At 38.3% G+C, this 14,832-nt stretch overlaps 1 long non-coding RNA gene across 1 annotated transcript; it reads left to right on the top strand.

Annotated features, from left to right (window-relative positions):
• The first annotated feature begins 2,869 nt into the window (after window positions 1-2,869).
• Window positions 2,870-13,215, top strand: LOC133545007 (uncharacterized). Its single transcript, XR_009804700.1, has 3 exons — window positions 2,870-3,112; window positions 4,409-4,581; window positions 10,309-13,215. It is a non-coding gene; the product is annotated as an uncharacterized LOC133545007 (long non-coding RNA).
• Window positions 13,216-14,832: the final 1,617 nt, after the last annotated feature.

The raw sequence follows: 14,832 nt of genomic DNA, 5'->3' as shown, positions 1-14,832 counted from the left end.
AGCTGACTACAATCCGGCGTGTTGGTCAGCTTTAGGGGCATGTAGAGTTGGGTGTCATCAGCATAACAGTGAAAGCTAACACCGTATTTGCGTATGATGTCACCTAGCGGCAGCATGTAGATGCTGAAGAGTGCAGGGCCAAGGACCGAACCCTGGGGAACTCCACACGTTACCTTAACGTAGTCCGAGGTCACATTGTTATGGGAGACACACTGCATCCTATCAGTAAGATAAGAGTTAAACCAAGACAGGGCTAAGTCTGACATACCAATTCGTGTTTTGATACGTTCTAATAAAATATTATGATCGACGGTATCGAAAGCAGCGCTAAGATCGAGGAGCAGCAACATAGATGACGCATCAGAATCCATCGTTAGCAATAGATCATTAGTCATTTTTGCGAGGGCTGTCTCCGTCGAGTGATTTGCCCTGAAACCGGATTGAAAGGTTTCACATAGATTGTTAGACGCTAAGTGTTCATTTAACTGCTCCGCAACAATTTTTTCGAGGATTTTTGAAATAAAGGGAAGGTGAGACACCGGTCGGTAGTTTACCATGAGGTCAGGATCGAGGTTAGGTCTTTTAAGAAGAGGATGAATAACCGCTTTTTTGAATGCTAGGGGAACAGTGCCCGAGGAAAGTGATAAGTTTATAATATTTAGCACTGATGGACCTAATAATACAAAGAGCTCCTTGATCAGTTTCCCAGGAAGAGGGTCAAGTAAACATGTTGTTTGTTTTATTCCATTTACACGTTGTAACAATTCCTCTAATGTTATTTCCTCAAAACGAGAGAAACTATTTTGGAGGGCAGTATCCGCCGTATATACAATCGTGTCAGTGTTAATAGAACCCCGTTGTAGCTGGGACGCATTGTCTTTAATCTCCTTTCTAATGACTTCAATTTTCTTACTAAAGAATTGCATAAAGTCATCAGCTGAGTGGGTGGAGCTACTGGAAGGAGTCCCTTGTTGGGTAAGCGATGCTACCGTACTAAACAAAAATTTAGGATCGTTTTTATTACGGTGGATGAGATTTGAGTAATAATTAGCTTTAGCTAAGGTAAGCATGCGTTTATAAGTTATTAAACCATCACTAAATGCTTGATGGTGCACCTCAAGTTTAGTCGTGCGCCATTTGCGTTCCAGCTTTCTGCATAATAATTTCTGAGCTCTAGTTTACTAATGATGTTCCATAAATTTTTTTTTTTTTTCAAAAAGATTCAAATTAGCTAGTTTTTCTCTTCTTTTTTTCGGTTGAATTTAGAATTTTAAAGAGTCGAATTTGAAGATAGAAGTTGGCGACTTGTCCAGGGTGTACCCCGCCTTCCGCCCGATTGTAGCTGAGATAGGCGCCAGCGACCCCAAAAGGGAATAAGCGGTAGAAAATGGATGGATGGATGGAATTTGAAGATAAACTATGTTTCAAAATGTAATTTTCATTTTTTTGTGTTTTCTCCTCTTTTAAACCGTTCAATTAAGTGTTTTTTTCATCATTTATTCTCTACAAAAAACTTTCAGTAGAAGGAAAAAAAATGTACGACGGAATGACAGACAGAAATACCCTTTTTTTTTTTTATATTTATCTGTTTCTATATATATTTATTGTGAGAAATCATTAAGATGATCAGTGTTTCCACAAAGCTATATATCATTATTTTTTAATAATAACATAGAGTTAAAGGTAAATTGAGCAAATTGGCTATTTCTGGCAATTTATTGAAGTGTGTATCAAACTGGTATCCCTTGGCATGAATCAGTAGCCAAGACGTAGCTCTTGCTTTCAAAAAGGTTGCTGAGCCCTGCATTAGAGGTAAGATCATGGAAAGTCCAACTCCACATGCTGGTGTGAAAATAGAAGAAACTGAATGATTTGAAAAATCAGACTAACTTAGTAGATAGAAACATACTGACTGTAATTGTGACATGACGTCAGAAAAGGCAGCAAAAATCCTCAATTGTTCCTTTTAAACGAGCAAAAAGAGCATTTATATCATGTGTGTCAGTAGAAATGTTCACATTTCAGCCTACAAGAATTCCACTTCCAACATGTTGCAATAAAGTGTGATTTTTATATTTGACACACACCAACTACAATTGTATTCCAAGACCATTACAAAATCAGCTCTTGAATAAATCAGAAGTTACTCGCAAGTTACTAAATACTTGAGTGGTTTTATCACCAAGTCGGGAGAGTGGCCATGCCAGCAACCTGAGGGTTCCTGGTTCAATCCCCACCTTCTACCATCCTAGTCACGTCCGTTGTGTCCTTGAGCAAGACACTTCACCCTTGCTCCTGATGGGGCCTGGTTAGCACCTTGCATGGCAGCTCCCTCCATCAATGGGTGAATATGGAAATAGTGTCAAAGCGTTTTGAGTTCCTTCAAATAAAGGTAAAAAAGCGCTATACAAGTATAAGCCATCACACAATACTTGCTCAACTAATTATTGTGATCAACACTTTTTACTTGAGTCATATTTTAAAGTAACGCTACTCATCTGTCAGCATAATTTGGAGTAAATGTAGCGCGTTACTGCCCACCTCTGTCCGAAACATATCATGTCTCACAAGAGATTGGTACACTTCTTCATAATGACAGGACACATCAATCAAAGACCTCAAACAGTAAGCTGCTCAGATTCAAGTTAAAGTAGCAATGATTGTCACACACACACACACACTAGGTGTGATGAAATTTGTCCTCTGCATTTGACCCATCCCTTTGATTACCCCCTGGGAGGTGAGGGGAGCAGTGAGCAGCAGCGCGTCCGGGAATGATTTTTGGTGATTTAACCCCCAATACAAACCCTAGATGCTGAGTGCCAAGCAGGGAGGGTAACAGGTCCCATTTTCATAGTCTTTGGTATGAGTCGGCCGGGGTTTGAACTCACAACCTACCCATTTCAAGTTAACTGCTATGAAATGTTGATATTGCGTGAGCAGGTGAATAAAAGGTGTCCTCACGTTGGTGTATCCCTGCACACACAGGATCTGGTCCAGCAGCGTGGAGAAGCAGGTGAACACGGCCACGCCCGAGCCAAAGCACAGCAGCAGCAGGTACGCTCGGTTCCTCAGCAGCTGGGCGGGACAAGGACAAAGGGCGGCGAGTCAGGTGTGTCCCACAACACGGCACCACACTGCAAAAACTACAATCTAAGTAAGATGAAATGTTTCAAATAAGGCTGATATTTGCTTCTTTTCTGTCTGATAAGATCATTCTTCTCACTAAGCAGATTTGATGTTAGTGTTTCACTTGTTTTAAGGGTTTTGCTCCTAAATGATCTCAGTAAGATATTACAGCTTGTTGCTGAGATGTTATAGAATAGAATAAAATACAATAGAATGGACTTTATTGTCATTATATTTGCATATAACGAGATTAAGGACTCCAACTTAAGGTGCGGTAGTGGAAACAAATATGGGCACGAGAGGTAATAAAGGAAAAACTATCAATTGAAATAAACAGACTACAATCCAATAAAAATAAGAAGCAATCCTGTACAATATACAAAACACTATAGAAATACAAAATACTGTACAATATACAGAACAAGACAAGAGTACCAAAGTAATAACAATCAGTGTCGGACGTATTGCACTTGAAGGGAATAAGCGGTAGAAAATGGATGGATGGGTAGTATTGCACAGTAGGGTATTAGGGTAGGATATTGTATAGGGGTGAATTATTATTATTATTAAGTTAGAGTTCAACATGGTGACAGCTCTGGGAAAGAAGCTGTCTCTGAGTCTGTTTGTTCTGGCTCTGATGCACCTGAAGCGCCTGCCCGATGGTAGCAGGTGGAACAGGTGGAAGCCGGGGTGTGTGCTGTCCTTGGTGATGCTTTTTGCTTTGTTGAGGTACCGGGAGTTATGTCAATCCTTCAAGGAGGGCAGGGGGCAGCCGATGATTTTTTGTGGAGACTTTATGACCCTCTGAATCGCCTGTTTGTCTGCTTCGGTGCAGCTGGCATACCACACTCTTATGACCTATATTGAGTAAAACATGCTTGAAACTAGAATATCAACTGTTGCAAATCTGTGTCATCAGCACAAGTATAAAACTGCTTTTTTAAAGTAAAAAATGTCTTACTTCAAGCATGAAAAAAAAAATCATGATGCCGAACGCATATCGTTACGTCAAGATAATAGCCTTTGCGTTTACTTCATGTAAGAATACTCTTCAACATATTGAGGAAAAAGGTCTCTTTTTTTCTACCAAGAAAAGTGCACTTGTTATTAGTGAGAATATACTTATTTTAAGGTATTTTTTGGTCCATAGAGGTTTGCTAATTTGACCTGTTTTGGAAAGTCTTGACAAGATAAACCTTCTTGTTTTATTGGCAGATAATTTTGCTTAGTTCAAATGAAATACCCCTAATTTTTGTTTTTGAACACTGACTTTTTGCAGTGCAGGATGTTTCCTACCAGTTTGAAGCCATGTCTGAAGGGTTCGGAGGTGGAATGTTCTGCGCTGGCCGATGGCGGCGTCGGGGGGGGGGGCACTGCACCGCATGCCCATGGTGACGAGGAAACAGCTGACGCAGGCAACAACGGCATAGACCAACATCTGAAGGATGACAGGTGAACATTTATTTTTACCTTGAGATCCTTTAATCAGCTATTCAGTAATTCTATATAACTCACCAAAAGTGGGAGTTGTGCCGTGCGAGCGATCTTTGGAGACGCCATGTTGGCGATGAGGATGCCCAGCGGGTTGGCTGTGGAGGAACAGCGGGCTAAAGATGATCACCTCCATGTCAAGTGTCTCCCATAAAATTGCTCATAGACACCTTGTAACTCACTTGGTCTGCCAGAGCATAAGACCATGTAGCAGGAAGGGATCAGTGATGCCAACGTAACCACTTTCTTGCTATATTGAGTAATCAGACCTCTTTTTCCAAAAAGTGACTCATCCATTGGAAAGACTTTTGTAGACCATGAATGCATGTGACCAGCGAGTGCATCTGTGGGCCCCTCCCACATCTAAAATCACTCTAGGGATGTAACCATGAATGGTATTAATGATAACCGCGGTAAAACACCCCACAGTTAGTATTACCATTTTAAAGGGCGGTACAGCTTGGTTGGTAGAGCGGCCGTGCCAGCAACTTGAGGGTTCCAGGTTCGATCCCCGCTTGCGCCATCCTGGTCCAGTGGTTCTCAAATAATATGACCTCTTTAAATACTTGACAGTTTGAAGCAGTTTTCAATAGAAGTAGTGAATTCAATAATTAATTAATGTTTTAAAATATACAATATATATTTACATATGTAATAATATTGACCAATATTATTGTAAATTTATAGTGAATTTAAAAGTACATTCGTTAATTCTGGAACTGTGACAACACTCATTCTAAACATGAATGTTTTGCATTTCATGTTTTTTTACAGCCATTTATGCAAAATAGTGGATTATTCCAAGGCAAACCACCGCCGCCAACAAATACACTATATTGCCAAAAGTATCTGGCCACCTGCCTTGACTCACATATGAACTTGAAGTGCCATATCATTCCTAACCCATAGCGTTCAATATGATGTGGGTCCACCTTTTGCAGCTATTGCAGCTTCAACTTTTCTGGGAAGGCTGTCCACAAGGTTGCGGAGTGTCTTTATAGGAATTTTCCACCATTCTTCCAAAAGCGCATTGGGGAGGTCACACACTGATGTTGGTGGAGAAGGCCTGGCTCTCAGTCTCCATTCTAATTCATCCCAAAGGTGTTCTATTGGGTTCAGGTCAGGACTCTGTGCAGGCCAGTCAAGTTCAGCTGCATCAGACTCTGTCATCCATGCCTTTATGGCCCTTGCTTTGTGCAGTGGTGCACAATCATGTTAGGAGCGTGGAATTGTCCAAAAGGTTTTGGTATCCTGGAGTATTCAAAGTTCCTTTCACTGGAACTAAGGGGCCAAGCCCAACTCCTGAAAACCAACACCACACCGTCATTTCTCCGCTGACCCCTCTCTGTCAGTTTACATGGTCTACTAATTGGTGGCTGAGTTGATGTTGTTCCCAAACTCTTCCATTTTCTTATAATAAAGCCGACAGTTGACTTTGGAATATTTAGGAGCGAGGAAATTTCGCCACTGGATTTGTTGCAAAGGTGGCGTCCAATGACAGTTCCACGCTGGAAACCACTGAGAGCGGCCCATTCTTTCACAAATGTTTGTAAAAACAGTCTCCATGCCTAAGTGCTTGATTCTATACACCTGCGGCCATTTCAACATGTTATTACTTCAACAATTCTCCACTGATTGAGAAATTGTCCAAGACATCAATAAATTTAGATTAGATACTACTTTATTTATTCCTTCAGGAGAGTAAATGCCTTGGCAGAAGACACCGCCTGCCAAAGATGCCTATACCGCAGGATTTTTAATTTTTTAAAATGATCATCAAATGTTGCTGTTGACATCAGTGATGCTATTCGGACCAGAAATTATATATTTAGTAAGTAGAGCGAATAAAGAAGGAGACCGGGCAACAGCTGCCCTGCCCTGCCCTGCCCTTTCCTGTAGGGAATTTTAATGTCCAGCAGATGTCAGTATTTAGTGACACAGGATCAATACATTTAATAAATGTGTCAAAAGGCTGTGCAACGCCTCATCAGCCCATCACTAACAATCACACAGGTCAGGTAATGTCAAGACTTTAATCTACACTGGACATAGGCAGTATTCTTTACTGTCAAATACTTTTTGACGAATAAATCAAACAGAGCCCCCGGTCAAATGACAAGTTCAGTATTACTTTTCAACAGACATTTATTTAGTCTTGTTGTTTGTGGTCTGGACATTTGACACAGGAATTTAACTTTTCCACACACCATCCTGAATCACGGTTTCAATCGTAGTCCATGTTAACTACCAAACCGTAACTTAAAAGGGTTGGTTGAACAACTATAAGGACTAGCAGGTCATTGCTAATGTTGCTAATAGGCACAGTACTCATGGACTAAATTTGGGGGAAATTTCTATTGAAATCAATGGGACATCCTTCAAAGTTGCACTTATTCCATCTGATTCCAACTGTTCCAACTTCAAAATTTTCAGACTCTTCAGGAATTGTGTGCTTGACTTCAACAATGCTAAAATAATTCCGGGATTCCAGTTCATCATCAGCATTGGAGCAATCACACGCAATTCCTTCAGGAATTGCCTCATCTAGTTTTTAATGTTTAATAAAAAATAAAAATAATGATAAAAAAAGATACAATACAACATTTCCACATGTTTTAAGCTATTCAAACCATTCCACCTTCGACTCATTGCACCATTCTGGAAATTCAAACTTCCCCTTTTCCTTGTCAAAAAAAGTTGAGGATTTTCCAGAATTCCTGCTTTTCCGAAGCCCTATTTCCACCCTTTTTCTGGCGACTACACCTTCCACATTTTTCAACGTGTTTTAACTGTTCCACCGTCGAAGCTTTCTTCTGCATAAGAAGTGGAAAAATTCTCTGTTTTCCCGAAATTCCGTATTACAATTTGTCATTTCAACATGTTATTACTTCAACAATTCTCCACCGATTGAAAAATTGTCCAAGACATCAATACATTTAGATTAGATACTACTTTATTTATTCCTTCAGGAGAGTAAATGCCTTGGCAGAAGACACCTCCTGCCAAAGATGCCTATACCGCAGGATTTGTAATTTTTTTAAACGATCATCAAATGTTGCCGTTGACATCAGTGATATATTTAGTAAGTAGAAAGAAAACACAAGGAGCCCGGGCAACAGCATGCATGGGTCTGCCCGGCCGCCGGGCAGGCCCATGCATGCTGTGCCCTCCGGGCAACAGCAGCGAAGGTCTGCCCGGCCGCCGGGCAGGCCCATGCATGCTGTGCCCTCCGGGCAACAGCAGCGAAGGTCTGCCCGGCCGCCGGGCAGGCCCATGCATGCTGTGCCCTCCGGGCAACAGCAGCGAAGGTCTGCCCGGCCGCAGACTGGCTGCGTAGTCCTTATAGCTGTTCAACCAACCTTTTTAAATTACGGTTGGGTAGTTAACATGGGCGCCAAATGCCTCGTACCTTGGTAGCTGTTTAGCCAACCCTTTTAAGTTACGGTTTTAAGAAGTACCAAGTGTTGAAACCGTGGGTCGGAATGGTGTGTGTAAAAGCAAAATGACTGTGTCAGTCTCTCAGCATTGGAGCATTCTTACACAATTCCTTCAGGAATTGCCTCATTTACTTTTAAATGTTTAAAAAAAAAGGAAAATAACTACAAATAAAGATACAACAATACAATGTTTCCACATTTTTTAAGACACAGATATATACATGTTGTCAAATGACTTATTTACACAGAATGTTTATTTACATACCTTAATTGCTTCAAAACACTATCTGTAATAAGGCAGTAAAACAGGCGATCAAACAAAACAGAAGTCATGGTCATGGAGCCACTAGCTGCGCAAGCTAGCTCCCCAATCAGCTAAGCAGACTTAAGAACTCCACGCTGGCTTTTTGGTGAATTTACTGAGGAATTTGTGAATGTGAAACAATACAAAAATAATGCCGTTGTAAGTTAATAACACTAACACAGACACTGGTAAACGTGTTAGCATATTAGCTGATGCTAACGACGCTAGCAGGTACAAATATGCATGAAAACAGACCTCACACATGGGACACTTGAGTAAGTGTTAATAGTTTTAGTTATATTGTAAAACTTACCAACGTTGTTTGGAGTGATGAGTGAAGAATCCATACCAGTAGAAACGCTATGGACGGCTAGAGGATGAAACAGCACTTGTACTTCCGGTTGAAAACAAACACTGTACGCAGTCATCCAGCAGCACATGCAGTAAGCAAGCTCATCCAAAAGATGGCGCCATAGCACAAACAATAATACACCTTTTTTAGTGTCTTTGCTTGTTGTTTTTTTTAAAACAATTTTTATTATAGCAGTCAGAGAAAAAATAAAAGACATATATTAGGTGCACCCTTTTATAAGCCGCAGTGTTCAAAGCGTTAAAAGAGTAGCAGCTTATAGTCCGTAATTTACTGCACACTATGTAAGTCTAAACCAGTGCTTATTTTTTTACACCAAATTTGTATACACTGAATTTTTTACAGTGAATTTTTATAAATTGCAATTTTTTTACACCAAATTTTTACACCTTGAATTTTTATGCACTGAAATTTTTTACACTGCATTTTTTTCACGCTGGATTTTTTTAAACTGAATTTTTTTTGTGCTGAATTTTTATACCCTGAATTTTCATACACAACACTTTTATACGCTGAAATTTTTTACACACAGAATTTGTATGCACTGAATTTCTTTTCACATTATTTTTTTACACTGATTTTTTTTTACACTGAATTTTTATACACCAATTTTTTGTACACTGAAACTTTTACTACAAATATTTATCCACAGAATTTTTTACGCTGAAATTTTTCACACCTAATTTTTTTTACGCTGAAATCATACACTACATTTTTATATACTGATTTTTTTTTACATCAAATATTTATGCACTGATTTTCTTTACAAAGACCTTTTTTTACACTGAATTTTTACACACTGACTTTTTATGCACTGAAATTTTTTACACTGAATTTTTTTCAAGGTGAATTTTTTTACACTGATTTTTTTTATGCTGAATTTTTATAACCTGAATTTTTATAACTCAACACTTTTATACGCTGAAATTTTTTTCACTGAATTTTTATGCACTGACATTTTTTACACTCAATTTTTACACACAGAATTATTTTTTTTGCACTGAATTTTTTTCACACTGATTTTTTTTTTTACGCTGAATTTTTATACACCAAATTTTTATACACTGAAATTTTTTACTATGAATATTTATACAAGGAATTTTTTTACGGTGAAATTTTCCCAACTCATTTTCTTTACGCTGAAATCATACACTAAATTTTTATATACTGATTTTTTTTTAACATCAAATATTTATACACTGAATTTCTTTACAAATACTTTTTTTTACATTGCATTTTTTTACCCTGAATTTTTACACACTGAATTTTTGTGCACTGAAATTTTTCCCACTGAATTGTTTTACGCTGAATTTTTTGCACTTATTTTTTTTCACGCTGAATTTTTTTACACTGAATTTTTTTTACACCAATTTTTTGTACACTGAATTTTTTTACACTGAATATTTACTTCTTTGTTGATTGAGTACAAAAAAATGCAGATGATTGTGTGCGTGTTGATGTCATTACATCATGTGTCCACAGGGGGCAGTGTAGTGTTGGTCACACACGCACAGGTGTGGGGGATTACAGGTATTAGCCGGGAGTTCATTTTTTTGCTTTTGTGTTTGTTTTACAAGGGAAAAAAAGCTCCATCCCCCTGGAAAAGAAGGAAAGAAGGGAAGAATAATGTGGATTTATTGAGGAGAAAGAGAAGTAAATATTTGGTGGCGTTTAAGAAGTGTTTGTGTTCCACCTGCATGACAAGATGAGGACTTTTTTTAAGGCAGCCCTTCCAACAAGAAGAAGGTGAGGACATGTTTGAGGCAGCACTTCCAACAAGAAGAAGATGAGGACATGTTTGAGGCAGCACTTCCAACAAGAAGAAGATGAGGACATGTTTGAGGCAGCACTTCCAACAAGAAGAAGATGAGGACATGTTTGAGGCAGCACTTCCAACAGGAAGAAGATGAGGACATGTTTGAGGCAGCACTTCCAACAAGAAGAAGATGAGGACATGTTTGAGGCAGCACTTCCAACAAGAAGAAGATGAGGACATGTTTGAGGCAGCACTTCCAACAAGAAGAAGATGAGGACATGTTTGAGGCAGCACTTCCAACAAGAAGAAGATGAGGACATGTTTGAGGCAGCACTTCCAACAAGAAGAAGATGAGGACATGTTTGAGGCAGCACTTCCAACAAGAAGAAGATGAGGACATGTTTGAGGCAGCACTTCCAACAGGAAAAAGATGAGGACATGTTTGAGGCAGCACTTCCAACAGGAAAAAGATGAGGACATGTTTGAGGCAGCACTTCCAACAAGAAGAAGATGAGGACATGTTTGAGGCAGCACATCCAACAAGAAGAAGATGAGGACATGTTTGAGGCAGCACTTCCAACAGGAAGAAGATTAGGACATGTTTGAGGCAGCACATCCAACAAGAAGAAGATGAGGACATGTTTGAGGCAGCACTTCCAACAAGAAGAAGATGAGGACATGTTTGAGGCAGCACTTCCAACAGGAAGAAGATGAGGACATGTTTGAGGCAGCACTTCCAACAAGAAGAAGATGAGGACATGTTTGAGGCAGCACTTCCAACAAGAAAAAGATGAGGACATGTTTGAGGCAGCACTTCCAACCAGGAAGAAGATGAGGACATGTTTGAGGCAGCACTTCCAACAAGAAGAAGATGAGGACATGTTTGAGGCAGCACATCCAACAAGAAGAAGATGAGGACATGTTTGAGGCAGCACTTCCAACAGGAAGAAGATGAGGACATGTTTGAGGCAGCACATCCAACAAGAAGAAGATGAGGACATGTTTGAGGCAGCACTTCCAACAGGAAGAAGATTAGGACATGTTTGAGGCAGCACTTCCAACAAGAAGAAGATGAGGACATGTTTGAGGCAGCACTTCCAACAAGAAGAAGATGAGGACATGTTTGAGGCAGCACTTCCAACAGGAAAAAGATGAGGACATGTTTGAGGCAGCACTTCCAACAAGAAGAAGATGAGGACATGTTTGAGGCAGCACATCCAACAAGAAGAAGATGAGGACATGTTTGAGGCAGCACTTCCAACAGGAAGAAGATTAGGACATGTTTGAGGCAGCACATCCAACAAGAAGAAGATGAGGACATGTTTGAGGCAGCACTTCCAACAAGAAGAAGATGAGGACATGTTTGAGGCAGCACTTCCAACAGGAAGAAGATGAGGACATGTTTGAGGCAGCACTTCCAACAAGAAGAAGATGAGGACATGTTTGAGGCAGCACTTCCAACAAGAAAAAGATGAGGACATGTTTGAGGCAGCACTTCCAACCAGGAAGAAGATGAGGACATGTTTGAGGCAGCACTTCCAACAAGAAGAAGATGAGGACATGTTTGAGGCAGCACATCCAACAAGAAGAAGATGAGGACATGTTTGAGGCAGCACTTCCAACAGGAAGAAGATTAGGACATGTTTGAGGCAGCACATCCAACAAGAAGAAGATGAGGACATGTTTGAGGCAGCACTTCCAACAGGAAGAAGATTAGGACATGTTTGAGGCAGCACTTCCAACAAGAAGAAGATGAGGACATGTTTGAGGCAGCACTTCCAACAGGAAGAAGATGAGGACATGTTTGAGGCAGCACTTCCAACAAGAAGAAGATGAGGACATGTTTGAGGCAGCACTTCCAACAAGAAGAAGATGAGGACATGTTTGAGGCAGCACTTCCAACAGGAAGAAGATTAGGACATGTTTGAGGCAGCACTTCCAACAGGAAGAAGATTAGGACATGTTTGAGGCAGCACTTCCAACAAGAAGAAGATGAGGACATGTTTGAGGCAGCACTTCCAACAAGAAGAAGATGAGGACATGTTTGAGGCAGCACTTCCAACAAGAAGAAGATGAGGACATGTTTGAGGCAGCACATCCAACAAGAAGAAGATGAGGACATGTTTGAGGCAGCACTTCCAACAAGAAGAAGATGAGGACATGTTTGAGGCAGCACTTCCAACAGGAAGAAGATTAGGACATGTTTGAGGCAGCACTTCCAACAGGAAGAAGATGAGGACATGTTTGAGGCAGCACATCCAACAGGAAGAAGATGAGGACATGTTTGAGGCAGCACTTCCAACAGGAAGAAGATGAGGACATGTTTGAGGCAGCACTTCCAACAGGAAGAAGATGAGGACATGTTTGAGGCAGCACTTCCAACAGGAAGAAGATGAGGACATGTTTGAGGCAGCACTTCCAACAGGAAGAAGATGAGGACATGTTTGAGGCAGCACTTCCAACAGGAAGAAGATGAGGACATGTTTGAGGCAGCACTTCCAACAGGAAGAAGATGAGGACATGTTTGAGGCAGCACTTCAAACAAGAAGAAGGACTAGAAGTGACGTCATACCTGAGGTGAGTGCAAACTGTGAAAGAGGTGACTTGTCTTAAAGCGACAGTACACCCGTTTAAATGAGTGACATGCAATGAAAGATGTCTCGGAGACAAGAAGAAGGACAAGTAGTCTTAAAGTAATAATATTCATGGCTGAAAAACTGCAAAAGAAGAGACAAAATAATCTAAATGTTTAATAAATCTAAACACATCTAAATAATTAGTTAAATGTGTCATTAATTATTGTTATTAAATAAATTGTATAATAGGAAACATTAATTTATTTAATTATGAATTACAATTTAATGATTTATTTATGTAATGATTTAAGAAATTATTGATTTAATTATTTAATGGTTGAAGTAATGATTAAATTATGGTTTTAATATTTAATGATACAAATAATGATTAATTTAATGTGATATGTGTCTTAACAATTTAATTAATTATTTAATGATTTAATGGTGTAATATTTAATTTAATGATTCAAATTGTTTAATTTAATTATTTATTGATCAAATTAAGTATTGATTCAATGATGTCATATTTAATTTAATGAGTCAAATTATTTAATGATTCAAACATGCTTTAACTCTTTGATTAAATTAAAAATTGAAGCATATTTCACGATTTCATTTATTTATTATGATTTAAATAATTAATCATTTAATGATTCAAGTCATGATTACATTACATTTTTACATTAAATTTAATGATCAAATAATGATTATTTTAATGCGTTATGTATTTAATTTAATTTCACGATTTAATCACTTATTTTAATGATTTAAGTAAGTATTAAATATTATTAATATTAATTATTTAAGTATCAATATTTAATTATTTAAGTATTAATATTTAATTTATGATTCAAATACTTGTTTAATGAATACTTTGATTATTTATTGATTCATTTAAGTATTGATTCAATGATCTAATATTTAATTTAGTGAATCAAATTATTTAATGATTCAAATAATTATTTATGATTGATTTAACTATTTGATTAATTTAATATAATCTAAGCTTATTTCAATGGTTCCATTATATAATTATTTTTTAAAATAATTAATAATTTCGCCACACCTCTTGTGTGTGTGTGTGTGTGTGTGTGAGTGTGTGTGTGTGTGTGTGTGTGTGTGTGTGTGTGTGTGTGTGTGTGTGTGTGAGACAATCATTGGTACTCTAATTTTTTTTTTGTTTTTTTTTCCTCCATATAATGTGAAAGTTGTGTTATGGTTTGTGTGTTTTTGTGTGTTTTAGTGTGTGTTGCTGCACGCAGATAATGAACTGTTATTATCTGAATTAGACAAATGTGTACAATTTGTCACGATATTGTCTTCTCACAACATGAAATGCAATCATCCTAAATGTGAGGCAAAATCTGCCAAATTGTTTTCTTTTCTCTTTTTTTTTTAACAAATCTTTGTTTACATGCCAATAATATGCAAGATGTAATTATTTATTATATTAAAATAAATCAATTCCCCAAAATGCATAAACAACAAAAGTAACTTAATCAAACAATATTACAAATTATATATATATATATATTTATAAATGCATTCCTCCTATGCAAGTTTATGGATTGTCAATATTTGCAACCTGAAAATTATTATTTTTCTCATCAATCTTGCAAACTTTTGTCTTCAGAGATGCTAATAGTGTGTGTGTGTGTGTGTGTGTGTGTGTGTGTGTGTGTGTGTGTGTGTGTGTGTGTGTGTGTGTGTTTGCAGCACAAGTCAATTGGTTGTTGTGGCTGTGAGTTTATTTGTTGCTAATCAGACTA

This window comes from Nerophis ophidion, linkage group LG28 (assembly GCF_033978795.1).
Source record: "Nerophis ophidion isolate RoL-2023_Sa linkage group LG28, RoL_Noph_v1.0, whole genome shotgun sequence".
Lineage (NCBI taxonomy): Eukaryota > Metazoa > Chordata > Actinopteri > Syngnathiformes > Syngnathidae > Nerophis > Nerophis ophidion.
This window is presented reverse-complemented; position numbering and strand designations above follow the sequence as displayed.